The 15,240-nt window shown below is 35.7% G+C and overlaps 1 protein-coding gene and 1 non-coding gene across 5 annotated transcripts in view; both read right to left on the bottom strand.

The window, feature by feature from the left end:
- The window catches only part of Vps13b (vacuolar protein sorting 13 homolog B), a 699,658-nt gene that overhangs the window by 140,287 nt on the left and 544,131 nt on the right, over positions 1–15,240 (bottom strand). The window lies entirely within an intron of this gene.
- LOC141421972 (U6 spliceosomal RNA) lies at positions 7,377–7,483 on the bottom strand. Its single transcript, XR_012446641.1, has one exon. It is a non-coding gene; the product is annotated as a U6 spliceosomal RNA (small nuclear RNA).

The raw sequence follows: 15,240 nt of genomic DNA, 5'->3' as shown, positions 1-15,240 counted from the left end.
TTTTTGACAATTACATTTCCTGACTTTTCAATAGTAAATATCTGTTAAATGAAACATTTAACAGTTCATCATCTGCAAATTGTCGTCATGGTATTATAAAAGCATAGGCTTAATTTAGTACAATCATCTACAAAATGAGTATTAAGAGAACATCAGGATTAGATCATCCTTTATACTCAAATATGTGCATCTTCATACTACTCTATACTGACATACCCAATTATCTGGTGGGGATCTTAATGTAAATGTCCACTGGTCCTTAATACATGAAGTGTTAACACCAAAGGCTTCCCAGGTTGCTTTTCATATTTAATGGTATCATTATTCTTTACAAACCCAGACTAGAAACTTCTAGGCCCTCTTTGAGGGCTTGAATAAGTTTCTAAGGCATCAATATTTATTTCATTCTTTCTGGTTCTATTCTATTATTTAAAATCATCAAGGATCATCAAGGAAGAGAGACGTCAGAGATATAAGTGACTGACAGGGAGGACCACATCATATTCTGTCTCCAGCATACTCAGCATCCAGGTGTGGCAAGGATTACCTTATTCAGTGAAGAACTGGACACAAATGTATCTATTCAGGGTGTGTCCCACTGAACTGAGTTGATGGTTTAAAATCTGATCATAGTTTCTGCAGCCTCAACACATTTCTCTTTTTCTAGTGTTCATTAATTGTGCAACTTTGTAAAAAATGCTTTTATTAGTATATGATTGTTGTACAAGGTGTTTCATTCCAACATTTCTATTGTACCCTGGTTTGGTTCATCCCCTCTATTCTCCCTCTTCCCCTGCTCTCCTTAAAATGACCGACAGGTTTGAATGCTCCATATTCATACTTGTATAGAAAATACCTCAACCATATTCACTCTCCTTTACCCTCTTCATTTCCCTTCCCCTTCCATTAGTGCCTTCTCCTTAACATAACCTCTTTCATATTCCTGTCCTTCACTGTTCAAGTGTCTGTTCATTGTTCAGTGGGATTTTGCTTTGATATTTTACTTATAAATATATTGTACTTTAATCAGTTTAACCTCCCCTCTATTTCTCTTTCTTACTCTTTCCCCTACTCTGAATTGTTCAACAGTTTTCAGAGCATTCCGTTATGTCTTGCTCCTACTCAACACATTTCTTAATCAGCAGATGGGAAATAAAAGTGTTAATACCTTTGATATTCTTCATTTGCATCACTGTAAGACAGAATAATAAAGCCAGATGGAAGAGACCTTAGGAGGTATTTATTCCAAATCCTCATCCTTTTAAAAAGACACAACATTTTTCTTTTCTTTTTTTTTTTTTTAATAGTACTAGGGATTGAATCTAGGGCCTCACACATGCTAGGCAAATGCTCTACCACTTGAGTCACACCCCATTTCCTTTTGTGTTGTGCTGTGTTTCTGAGACAGGATCTTGCTAACTTTGCCCAAGCTGGCCTCAAATTTGTTATCCTCCTATCTCTACCACCTGAAGAGCTGGGATTACAGGTGTGACACATCATGGGTGGCTAAATTTTTTCCATTTTGAAATAATTTTAGATCTACATAAAAGTTGAAAAATACAAAGAGTTCCCATAAATCTTTCATAAAACTATGCAATTATAGTACAAATAATGAAATCATATTCATACATACAATACTAACAAGTAATATGCAGATGTTCTTTAAATTTTTCCATTTTTCCCCATATCTAGGATCCAAGCTAGGATTCTCACTGAATTTAGGTGTCAAGTCTCCTTAGTTTTCTTTAATCTGTAACAGATCCTGTAGCTTTGTCTTCTACAACCTTGAGAGTTTTGAATAGTTCAGGCCAACTATTCTGCAGAGCATCTGTCAACATGGGTTTATCTGATATTTCCTTATGTGCAGAATGAGGTTATGCATTTTTGGCAAGAAAACCACAGAAGGGATGCCCTTAGGGCAACATAGTGAGGTGTGGGACTCTGATGTTTTATTGTTGGTAATATTAACTCTGAGGGGTAAAACAAGTGTCTGTCAGATTATGGCACGGTGAAGCTGCCATTTTCCCCTTTGTAAATAAACACCTTAGGGAGAGATTCTTGGAGATTAAGCAAATATCTTTTTCATCAAACTTTCATCCACTAATGTTAGCATTCATCAATGGTACTTTCCTGTAATGATTATTACTATGGTGTGTGATAATGGTGGCTTCTTATTTCCTTTATTTAGAGCTTCTGCCTTACTTATTAGCTCAATTATTTATTTATATTAGTATGGAATACTAAATATTCATTTTATTTCATGAGTCACAATCCACTGTTATCATTTACTTTGCTATTTACTTTGCTATTTAAATTGAACTGGTTTGGCCATTGGGTGCTAAATCTTTATGTTGGTTTCTGTGTCCTTGGGATAGACTGCCCCTCCCCTTCCATTACTTTTTGAGAATTTCTTTACTTTGGCCACAAGGTATTTCAGGTTCATCTTGTGGTTTTTCCCATCCTAACTCTGGCATCAGCCATTTCTCCAAGGAGCCTTGGCTTCTTTTGTTGAGAATGATTTGAAACCCAAATCTGGATGGTAGGGTGGGTACACTCATTGCTACTGGGGTTTCACTGCTTCTCAGGCCTCTCTGCAGACAGAGCTTTAAGAAGTGTATGTATACTAACCCATGTGTACACACATATCTGTATTTGTCTCTGTAGCTATCCATCAGTAAATATATTAAAAACCATAAAGCCATACTGATATCTTTAGTTTAAATCATTACAGGGTGGTTTCAAGCTATTTCCATTTATTTTTACTTCTTTCTGTGACACTGAAAACATACTGAGTGCCCTCTTCTGATGTATTTGCTTCCAATCCCCCCTAAAACATCACTTGGAGTGATTGGAGTGATAGAAATTGAAGCAAAAGAACTAAGACAGATGTAAAGGACAACTTTATGGAAGGAAATATAATTATTTATCAAAGAAGGATATCAACAAAAGGACTGATATTTGTCTCTGAGAGTCTCTTGAAGAATGGGTTTGATGTTTTGTTAAGCAAATAAATAAAATTACTTTTCTCATTCTACAGCCGCTTCCATTTATACAATAATATTGATGAGCATGGGATAAAATCTTATCTTTGCAGAAATAACACATGCAGATTGGATCTTACTAGGTATTTCTATACAGAAACTACTTCAAAATGCTGGTACTGCATTGTCTAAATTAGTTTCTGAAGTTTTGTCTGAAAATATAGTACAGGAATGATAAAATTTATATCACTATGTCTCATGTATATTCAGAAAGTTGCATATCTCTTCTCAAAGAACTTACGTAGAATTGATGAAAAGCTCTTCTTAACTCTCCAAAGTCATACAGTTATAAAGTATTTTTCACCGGGGTAAGAAAAGAATGAAAAAAATCCTAGACTTGAATTTTTATAAAAACAAATTCAATGTGTTGACAGCTTTTGTGTCCCTATATGCACTGTCAAATCCATGAACATTTCCTTTCTGTTATACAAATAGTAGTCTTTTTGCTTGGGCAGAGAGAATGGGAAACTGGAATTCTCAAGAGAAAAAACATAAGGTAGTGCATTAGTCAGCTTTGCATTACTACAGTAAAACTGCTGAAATAACTAACTTATAAAGAGAAAAGGCTGATTTGAGTTGAGTTGTGGAGATTCCAGTCCATGGTTGATGGACTCATGGGAGCTCATGCGAGCTCAAGGTGGAGCAAAGCTGTTTTCCTTATCAGCAGTAAGAAAAGAATCATGAGAAGAGACTGCAGACCCACTATACTCTTTGATGGCATGGTTCCAATGATTTACAGACTTTCCTTTAGGCTCCATAATGCCATGCTAGGGACTAAGCCTTTAACACATTGACTTTGGGGGGAATTTAAACATTCAAACTAAAGTAGGTAGGAACTGAAACGTTGGGGAAATGGGGACAGAATTAGAAAGCCAATGGTCAAGAAGAAGAACAAAGTGGGCCAGACTCTGGGGAGCACTGAGAAGAGATACCATGTGCCTGAGATTTAAGGAGCCTGCCATTGAGTCAGGCAATGACCCAGTTTTAGGATATTCCAGTGATAGGAAAATCCAATGACTGGTTTTCTAGGCCTGGAGATTTGCCACATTTTATAGATTTTTATGTTTGATATATATTGTAGTTTGATTTGATTCAGCGATGAGCATGAGATCCAAGTAAAACCAATGACCTATCGTACTATTTTCGGGAAAATGATCCTTCTTATTGTTTAAGTTAAGAAAAGAAAGACACAGGACCTACTGAAAGCTACCAAGTGGAGCCTGAGGCTGAAGCTGGGTAATACAGAAGAAAGATTCTCCCATGTTAAAGGATAGCACTGGTTTGGAACTTTTTACCATGATACTCTGTAACCCATTTTAGGTAGATTTTTCTGTCACTTGCAATCCAAAGTGTTCCAAATGATACACATCTGCTAATCAATGGGATTTCGAGGGTAATCTTCAGTCTGCTATTCTTCCCCGATCTCATATTTCACTGAATTTCTCTACTCTCATGAACTTCATGATAATTTCTGTGGGGTTTTTTTTTTTGGGGGGGGGGGCAGATGCAGTGTATTGCAATAATCAGGCCTAACCTCTTAAACAAGTGCACCTCCCAGTCTTCTAACTGGAATTTGGACATTCTGGATCACCTTCAATTTTATATTTATGCATGCGTGGATTCATCAATGAAGCAGGGACTTGTTATCTACCATATATATACTGCATATGCAAAGATAAAGTGAATAATCTACATTTTTCTTTAACATCAGATTCCTTCTCAAGTTCTGAGATGTCAGTAAGTACTGGGGGAAAAGATAATCAACAACACATATTATTGACTGTTGAGCACATGACCTGCTGAAGAACATGAAAATTTCCCTGCTATCATACAGACTATTATTCTGGCTTTCTTTTTATTCACCCTATGCACTATTAATTCTGTTATTCTATTTAAGAATTTAATTAGGAGCCAGGTGCAGTAGCACACATCTGTAGTCCCAGCTACTTGGGAGGTGGAGATAGGAGGATTACAGTCTAAGGCCAGCTTGGGCAAAAGCATGAGACTATATAAAAAATAAACTAAAGCAAAAGGGGCTAGGGGCATGGCTCAAGTAGTTGAGAGTTCCTATTCCTTTCTTCATTCCTAGTCCCTTTTACTCTTTCCCAGTAAACTCCCCCCTCACTTTACTCTCAGCTTTTCTAATCATTTACAGTGTGTACCTGCCTACATCTCAGGTTAACCAGTACTGACTATAGGCTTATTTATATACCCTGGCAGCACTGACTAAAGGCATCAGGAAAATACATGACCAACAGATATAAATGCGCTCTCCCTGGTCTCTTTTCTTTTCTTTCTTGTCATATGCCTATGAGGAAATTAGGTGTGGTTCACTTTTGAGACTTTTTTGCATGGGACACACCAATCTACCATGAGTATGCTCCTCAGTGAAGTGATCTGGTTATCTGTGGCACCACAAACAGGTTCATTCACAATGATCTGCATTTAAGCTTAAAATAGAACAAATGTGTACACATGTATGGAAATGCAAAAATGGTATCTGTTGAAACTATTCCAGGAATGGGGGCATGAGAGGAGGAGGGAGGAGATAAAGGAGAATAGTAGAAGAGGTGAATTCAAGTATGATATACTTGATACACTGTAAAAACCTTTGTAAATGCCACAATGTACCCCCACCCAGCACAACAATAAAGGGAAAAATAAAATAACAACAAACAAATAAAATATAACATTCCTTGCCGTATTTTAAAAAAGCTATAACCTAATAACAGAAAACCATGTTAGCTTAAATGGCATTATTCTCAGTGTAAGTGACAATAATAGGAGACTACTTAATAAATGACTAGTGGTGAATTTCACAAAGGCCATTTGCAGATGGGAGATCAAACTTTACACTTTCACCACCAAACAGGAAAACAATCTTTGAGACTCATGAAGGTGTTATTCACTCTGCCTTCCCTTTTCTTCTACTCTGAGAAGATAGCCTTTGGGATATCAAACCTTCCTTTTTTTTCTTTTTACATCAGGAAACATTCTAAATATCTTCCTTGGGATAAAATGAATCTTATTTTATATATCCACCACATACATAAACCCAGGGCCACAGAGTATACTCAGAGTTCATGTACATTGGATTCATACATTTAAAATACATACAAATGACAAGAGGAGTCAAGGCACGTGTTATCCTTCCTAGTGGACTAAGGCACCACTGGACAAAATGTAAAGTAAAAATTATAGAGCCATCTTCTTAGCAATGGAATACTGGAAAAGGCTGAATAATTTTGTGAAGTCTTTTTTTGTGTTTAACAGCAAATATGACAAAATGTTCATCTTTCTTCTGGCTAGCAAGTCAAAAAAAGGTGTTTAATGTGCTACCCTCTATATTTTCTGTACCAGTAAATTTTTTTTCTAAAAATTTAAAAATTAGAAGAGAAGAAAAAGTTAAAGGAATGTTGCAAAATTTTAAGAAATAAAACTTAAACAAAAATTTTTTATTCATTTATTCACGTGTGCATACATTGTTTGGGTCCCTTCTCCCCCCTGTCCCCAGACCCTACCGTCTCCCCTCCAACCACCCTTGCTTCCAGACAGAACCTGTTCTGCCCTTATCTCTAATTTTGTTGAGGAGAAGACATAAGCATAATAAGAAAGACAAAGCATTTTTGCTAGTTGAGTTAAGGATAGCTATACAGAAAGATTCCTAGCATTGCTTCCATGTACAAATGTGTTACAACCCAAGTTGAATCATCTCTAACTGATCTTTACACTGGTTCCTGATCTCCTTCTCATGTTGACCTCTGTTGCCTTAAGGTTTCTGTATTAGTTCCTCTGCAGTGGGGACATCAAACACTTTCATGTTTTGGGGTTTCTACCTATCCCCATACCTCCTGTATGTGCTTTCCCCTTGTCATGTAACCCAAGTCCAACAACATTGTTGTATTTGCCCTAGATCTAAAGTCTGAGTATGAGGGAGAACATACGATTTTTGGCCTTCTGAATCTTGCTAACCCCACTCAGGGTGATGTCCTCGAGTTCCATCCATTTACTTGCAAATGATAAGATTTCATTCTTCCTCATGGCTGAGTAAAATTCCATTGTGGATAAATAGCACGTTTTCTTGATCCATTTGTCAGTAGTGGGGCATCTTGGTTGTTTCCACAACTTGGCTATTGTGAATAGCGCTGCAGTAAACATGGGTGTGCAGGTGCCTTTGGAGTAACCTATGTTGCATTCCTTTGGGTGTATCCCCAGGAGTGGGATTGCTGGATCACATGGCAGATCTATGTTTAGATTTTTAAGAAGCCTCCAAATTTTTTTCCAGAGTGGTTGCACTAGCTTGCATTCCCACCAGCAGTGTAGGAGGGTTCCTTTAAAAATATGGAGCACTTCACGAATTTGCGTGTCATCCTTGTGCAGAGGCCATGCTAATCTTCTCTGTATCGTTCCAATTTTAGTATGTGTGCTGCCGAAGCGAGCACAGAAATAAAACTATTGTTTAACCCTCAAAAAGCATGAATATTATTAAAGTTACTTACATGATTACTGACAAAGTCATTTTTTTTTTTAAGATTTTGAGACAGGGTCTCTTTATATAGACTTAGGCTGACCGTTGAGCCCATTATGTAGCCCAAGCTGACCTTGAACTTGTGATCTTCCTGGTGCTAGGACTACAGATGTGTACCATCACACCTGGCTCAAATAAGTTTTTAGAACTTCAATTTATGAAATAAATTTTAGGTTTTCAGCAAAGTCAGTATTCTCTACTCAGCTTTTTAAAAAGTTCACAACTTACATAGAATCAGAGTATAATTCTCAACAACCAATAAGTTAACACTGGTACTATTGGTATTGGAACTATAGACCCCCTTCTTAGACTCTTATTAGCTTCTCTTCTAATATATATATATATATATATATTTTATATATATTTTATATATATATTTTATATTTATATATATATATACATATACATATAATAATTATATATATATATTTCCTATTTAAAGATCAATGCTGCATTTAGTAATCATGTGATCTGGTCATTATGACAGAGTATCTAACTTCTTTTCCCTACTTTCTTTTATTTAACAGACTGATTTTCAGTTGGATTTTTCCATTAACCTCTTTCAAAGACCTGTGTTTATATTTTTAATTTCAGCTTTAGCAAACTAATGGCAGATATTTAATTAAACTAAATGAGGTGTAACAACATTGAGAAGTAATTTCAGAAACAACTGGTGTGATAAATAGAATCTTGCTTTGTTTGCACACTGACATACTTTTCACTGAGTATAAAAACTTAGTTCAAAGAACAAACAGTTTCATGACCTTTAAAATACTCCTTCAGAAAACTTATAAATGCAAACCATTTGTGTTGGAAAACATTTACAAAATACTGCCAGCCCACCATCACCAGTATCTTCTAGACACTAAGTAAGGCTCCTACTTCTACATGCTGACTGAACAAAATGCAATCTAAATCAAGCTTCTGTATATCATTAGAAAGAGTACCCAATGATGACATGTGCTAGCAAAGCATATCCAGGTACTTGTTTTTTTTATCCAGATGGAAGTAATCTTAGGCTACTAGAAAATCAGGAAGCATATGTTAGAAACATCCAAAAGCTGATTTGCATAAGAGTAAAATATCACAATGCCTCAAAAAGTGAGGAGGAAAAAATCTTTTAAGTATGGTCTATAAATACATGGTCTGTCCTTCAAAAAATCAAAACCTTTCCATGTTTTGTCCCTTCAACTATTTTGAACCAACCATTTTTATGGTTTTAACCATGAAAAAATCCTTGTTTCCTTCCCTTGATTGGAATATATAAATTGATCTGATCCTACTAATTTACATTCAATTTTGTAACACACACGTATATATAGTACTTATCAATTTAGTAAACAAAAATATTGTATAAAACTGATGTATGGAACAAAATATAACAAAACAGAGAACAACATAGTCCCTACTGTTTAAGCTATAAGGGATGACAGTGATTCCCAACCAAGTAACTTGACAGTTAATTATACAATGAGAGCCCGATTGGGTGGCCCACCTACTAACTTCTCAGAGGCAGGACATCCAGTGTCCTCACTGGTGAGTAAAAGCTGGGATCCCTAGACAAACCAAATCCTGTGTCTCATTAAAAAAACAAACAAAAAAAAACCCAGAAAAAGAAAAAAACAAAAACAAAAACAAAAACAAAAAGGAATTATTTTCTTTCACACAAAGGGAGAATTTCTCATCAAAGATTAAATATCCATTGAGTTGGCCAGTTGTACTTGGCCCTTGTCTAGGAAAGGTATTTTTGTATATGTGTGAAAAATTTTAAAATTCTAGGATCCCAGAAAACTGAATCTAAAAATAACAAAGGGTGAGGGAGGATATGCTTTGCCTCATTCTTCCCTGCCTATCTGCCACTATATTCTTTTTACAATTGTATCAGTTAATTTAGAAAAATAAAACTTGATTGGATCATGTGGTTATGCTTTAAAAAAAAAGACTGGCACATCTGACTGCATACTAAAGAGTGTATGACAGTCTCTTACAGAGGAAAGAATTTGGAAAACAGATAGCTAGTTAATTACATAGGAAACTCCTACTAAATCAAGTGTTTTAGTCATTCATATGAATCGAAGAATGGGTATAAACAATGTTGAAAGCAAAATGACTTCCTAATTAATTTACTGATCTTGATCTACATAATCCAGGTTTTTAAAGACTGATATATCAGAAAGACCAGAAGTCAGGAGAATCCACTATATCTCAGAATATCCCTGGGCAAATCGCTTAATCTCTTCATGCTTTACTCAATGAGACAGTTAAAACTAGCTCAGTGGGCTTCAACCCAGGATTCCTTGACACTTACAGGGAGAGTCCCACATATCAATGGTGGTCCATGAGATAATTTTAGTATCTCAAAGAACATATGAGAAGTTACACATATGTTTGACCCAGAGATGTGGAGATGCACTGAAGTTTTTTTCTAAATTATAATTATATTAAATTGACATTGTTAGCTATCTAATCCCAAATGCAAGATGTTTGGATCCTAAGGCCTATGACCCAAAAAGATAACAAGGGTTCATATTAAAGAAAATTATGACTGCTAACATAATTTGCTCAAAAATTTAATGATCCATAACTTCAGCATTCAAATGGTATGATTTTGTTTAGAGACAGCAGGAAAGAAGATACAAAATGATTGATATTGACTGAGTACTTAACTTACACCAAGCAATGGGTAGGGTACTCTGAATAATTATTATCATCTAATTCTCTCAACAGCCCTGTGGGTTATTTTTGCCTTTATTTGGGAGATGACCTATGCAGCAGATTTTGCCACAATCAATTGACCAGTAAGTAGTGGGGCTGGGCTACAGATTCTGCCAGCCTCCTTTAAACATTATGTTGTTTTATGAAAACTACTGCTATTTGCTAGCTCTTAGTAATTTCATTTTCCAGTTGGTAAAAGGATTGTAAAAATAAATGTTTTTTCTTGTTCTCAGCAATCTTGCACAGTTCTTGGCTTGTTATGTCAATATACCCAACAGGTCCAGGGGACCAGTCAGGCTGAAAAGAACATCTCAGATGTGTTTTCAGTCACTCATTCTTGCCAGTGTTGCTTTGCCAGGAACCTTTCTAGCAAGTAGGTTACTGGCTTATGTAGATAAGAGGGTAACTTTCTGTGACAGGCAAAACTAAATGCTGCTACAAATTCAGCAAAGTTGGGAGATTTGCTTCTGAATTTCTCTATTCCTATAGTCCCAAGACTGGGGCTATTACAATTCATGTGCACTTCACGGAATGCTAACTTCATAGAGGCTACCATTAGAATGCAAAGGAGGGCTACTAGGAAAGGTCCCTAGCACTAAATCACTAAGGCTGGAAACTTTCCTCTCCAATAACATTTTTTTTGCCACAAGGTATCTTCATGTTAATTGATAGCACTTTTTTTTGTTGTTTTAAAGGCCCCTTTTTCTCCTGTCCAAAGAACATTATATATTATGTTTTACTATGAGTATATATGAAATTTGTATCACTTGTTGTTTTTATCCCAACGCACCCAAATCTAGGGAAATGGTTCTTTTCTATGCCTTTGTGAAAACTAGAAGAAAAAAACATTGATTTTTTTCCCCTTCCTATCAGATGTAGGACATATGTAGTGCCAATGTTAATGGGATACCATACTAAAATGTATAACCTGAAGTTAATAGTTTTCTAGCAAACAGTCTAGATTAAGTCTGGAGTTAAGTGATGAAAACTGATAGCAAGAAATAAACTAATTTAGTTAGAGACAAGATTTGAAGGTGGATTTACATGGAGCATTTTAATAACTACACTGGATTTCTCATTAGAAGGGAACAGAGTCTTATGAAGATTTCGAACTCCCCAAGAGAACCATATTTATACAATTAATTCTTTTGATGAAAAAAAGCTTTTCATTATGCATGTGGACACATGTGGGCTGTGTAAAAATACAAGAGATGTGTAACACACGGTAAACAGAAAGTAATGATCTTAAACAGGCCAAATCCTTGAACTCGTCATTAATAAATGTCTCTCCTACATTCTGCTACCCCGGCTGCTGGGAGCCTGTTTTCTTCAAGTACTTCAAACACTGAAATCCAGGAACATTTATTATTTTAATCCATTACAGGCAGTGCTTGATTTAACTTTATTGGTTGTGGTGGTGGTAGTGGTTATAAGTGGGGGTACAGCAATGTTCTTTTACACATCGTTTCAAAGGGGCTTAATTATATTTTATAGTTTGAGCCAGGAATTCTGCTTGTTTTTTGTCTAACAAGGTTCAAGTGGAGTTCAGGTCAGTGATGAATCAGAAGAAAAAGTCAGAGATGGTTATCTCTCTAATGTGAGCTCATCTCCCTCTAGAAAGGCTGGGCAGGTACATCATGTTCCCTACACCAGGGCTCAGGAGATCACTCTGATAGCCTGAGTTTGTTGCTTATTACAAAGTTTCCATTTTCCACATAGCCTTGAAATTAATACATCAGAGATGCAACAAAGTGGTTACTGTGTCTGTGAAGTTAATATACTATGTATCTTAAAGGCTTCTTGTTGGAACAGGAAAACATCTATAACATCTATTGTAGCCATAAGCACGAAAACAAAAAATGTACTTAAAAGAACAATAACCACATAAAAGAAAAAAAAAACAGAACACATATATTCACAGAGAAGTGAATATATATCACACAGTAAAAGATCCAGCCGGGTATGGCAGTGTATAGTTATCCTAGCACTCAGGAGGCTGAGGCAGGAGGACTGTGAGTTTGAGGCCAATCTGAGCTACAGTCAGTTCCCAGCTAGCAAAAATCTACTAGTTTGTTTTTGTTTTTTAATGTCAAACATTCATGATTTTTAAAAATCTCTTTAAGGTTCAAAAATGACCTTTTCTAAGGTAGTAGTTAATTAAATTGTTTATTACTGTCCAAAAGTTATAAAAATTATAGCAAAAAAGAGATTTCTTCAATGTAGACATCTATGATGTCTAAGAAGACAGGATAATTATGGCAGTTCATACACTTGTGGTTTTTATTTTTTATCATAGTAGAGACATAAAATGGGACATTAACTTGGGGGAAAAATGATACTAGTTTTACTAATTCTCTTTATTTCCTATTCAACTTTTATAACTTTGTATTCTACTTTTTTTGAATGCCTTGATGATTTAGCAGAATGTAGAGAAAAATATCACCATGGAGGGGGGGAATCAGCAATCTACAGGTAATTTAAAGGTAAGAAAGAGGTACATCAGTAGCAACTTTGAGCCTCGTTATAAAGTAATAGGAGGGAATCTGAGCAGGATTAATAGTGGTACTCAGTCCTGGGATGAGGGGATATTAAATTTCATGGACTCTAGGCCATCTGTTCTGACTGCCTACATTTTACTTCTGCAAAACCATAAACGCACCTCTACCTCAGGGACTATAGAAAGGCATTAGGATTCTTCTGCTTTTCATTATCACAAGATTCAGTAACTCATTTCATTGTCAAAATAATCCCCTTTTACTCTTTCTTTTGCGCTTGTTGGCTATGCCAAAATGACAAATAAAATCCCAGATGTTATAGACCCAATGAGGTCTCCACCTTTCCTTCAGTGTTGAGTTTAAGCTACTTGGGACATAGTGTCAAAAATGACAGGACCCTGATGCCCACACCCAATATTCATTAAGGTTTGTTAGTGATTTGTATAGCTGTCTACAAGTTGTACTTTCACTTCAATCCTCAATGGCTTAAGTTTGTCCTCTGGCTTTTACTGTCAAAAATTTCATTTCCCATTGTGCAGGCACTGGAAAGAGATGCTTTTTCTTTCTAAAAGTAACAAGGGTCTTTGGGGTGCTGTAAATGGCTTATTATTACAACATACTACTTTAGGTAGTCATATCTAATTTAACGTTTATTTCCCCTTAGACTAGAATGCATCTCTGCAGCATTCAAAAACTATGAGGACACCTTAAGAGATTTTTCTCAGGAGATACAGTTAATTATGGAACAAAAAGCTGGAGCTCCACTTTGTATCAATTAATGACCTGCTTTGACTTTTTCAGTACATGAAAAGGAACTTTAAATTCTTTACATTTTATTGATCCTGAATGTGGTGAACACGAGAAGAGGCATTTTGTATACATGGAAAATGATATGCTTATGCTTTCTTTCTCTCATTTTGTTCATACACAAAGATAAGCACATCTAGATGACTGCAGTGGGGGTAGTGAAAGTTACCTAAACCAAAACTCTCTGACTAGGAGTTTAACTCACTGCTTTGGGTCTGAGTGGAAAGTCCCTAATGACCCTGCGGAGAGAGGGTCCTTCCAATTTTCCCCAATTCCAGTTAAAACGCCAGCCAAAATGGCCTCCCCTCAGCTCTTTCCCTTTGTGTCGTTAACGCGTTCATATCCTGTTTCCCTCTTTCTTGTCTAGGTGGAAGTTGCCAATACAAGTGCCCCTAAGCAAGAGCAAGAGAGCCTCAAGCCCAGTGATTTCAAAGCTCTCAACTGTTTATTCTTGTTTGCCGAAATCTAAGGAGTACTGCCCTAATATAGCCATAATTTACTCTGACAGGAGCGCTAAAGTGTGCCGCTCACTCCCCACCCTCCTGTGGAAAGAACTGTACTGCCAGCTCAGAATTTCTAACTACATGCTTAGGGTTTCTCCAAAATGACATATTTCAAGCGGCAAAAAATGACTGTGTTCTGTGTATGTGTGGGAGGTTTCTTTCTTTCTTTTTTAAAGAACATACTATAGAATAGGATGGATTGAATGTATAACAAATAACATATACCTTCAAATATTTCAGAGTATAAGATATAATTTCTAAGTGAGAATCATTTTGTTATTGATAATGAACTCATAGAATCACTGCAATATTATATACCAACTTAAAAAATATAAGCATTACGTCTACTAAAATCAGAACTTTAGGGCCATTTTACTAAAGACACATGGGAGAACATAAGTATTCTAGCAGAAATATGAGTTAAGTTATTATAAGTCATTGCTCCACCAGCATCTGCAGGGTGGAATTAAAAAAAGAAATCAAGTCCCTTGAAACTCTCATAGTTTAAAGTTGCAAAATAGCGCAGGAGGTTGAAGAAGAACTTAAAGATTATTTTTTTCTAGTATAAAGCAGAAAATATTTAACCATTTCATTTTGTTCCATATGAACAAAATGAAGCAGGAATTCTTTTAGCCACTTTAGTGAATAATTTGTAACTATTTAGCTTTGAAAAATGAATTAATGAATATGAAAGCATTTCAGATTATTTAAATGTATTGACAATGTTCGGGTAAAGCATTAACTTTCTTGTTTCATGCTTTTATTATTACCATTCCATGTATACTTCCCATAAGCAGTTTAGATGATAAAAATATATAATCATTAGGTGAACTGAAATTATTTTTTACCTTTGACAAGTGAGTAAACTTGTCTACAATGCATTCCCAATGGCATTTCTCAAGGTACTACTTAGAACATAAGATTCCTCTAGCATTACAAATCTATTTCAGCTCCTAAATTAAAATTCATCTGGAAAGGACCATTTTTCCCTGTTTATATAACGTTGTCACATAAAGAGTGTTAAAAAATATTTCACTAAAAATAGTTTGCATAAGTTAGGGATTAGAGTAGTTTCTGCTGCTATAATTGTTCCTTTGTAGTTTTTTCCATGATGTTTTTCATAGTGTTTTTGACTGTGTTTATTAAAGTCA

This window comes from Castor canadensis, chromosome 3 (assembly GCF_047511655.1).
Source record: "Castor canadensis chromosome 3, mCasCan1.hap1v2, whole genome shotgun sequence".
Lineage (NCBI taxonomy): Eukaryota > Metazoa > Chordata > Mammalia > Rodentia > Castoridae > Castor > Castor canadensis.
The sequence above is the reverse complement of the archived record's forward strand: the minus strand, read 5'-3'. Positions and strand labels throughout refer to the sequence as shown.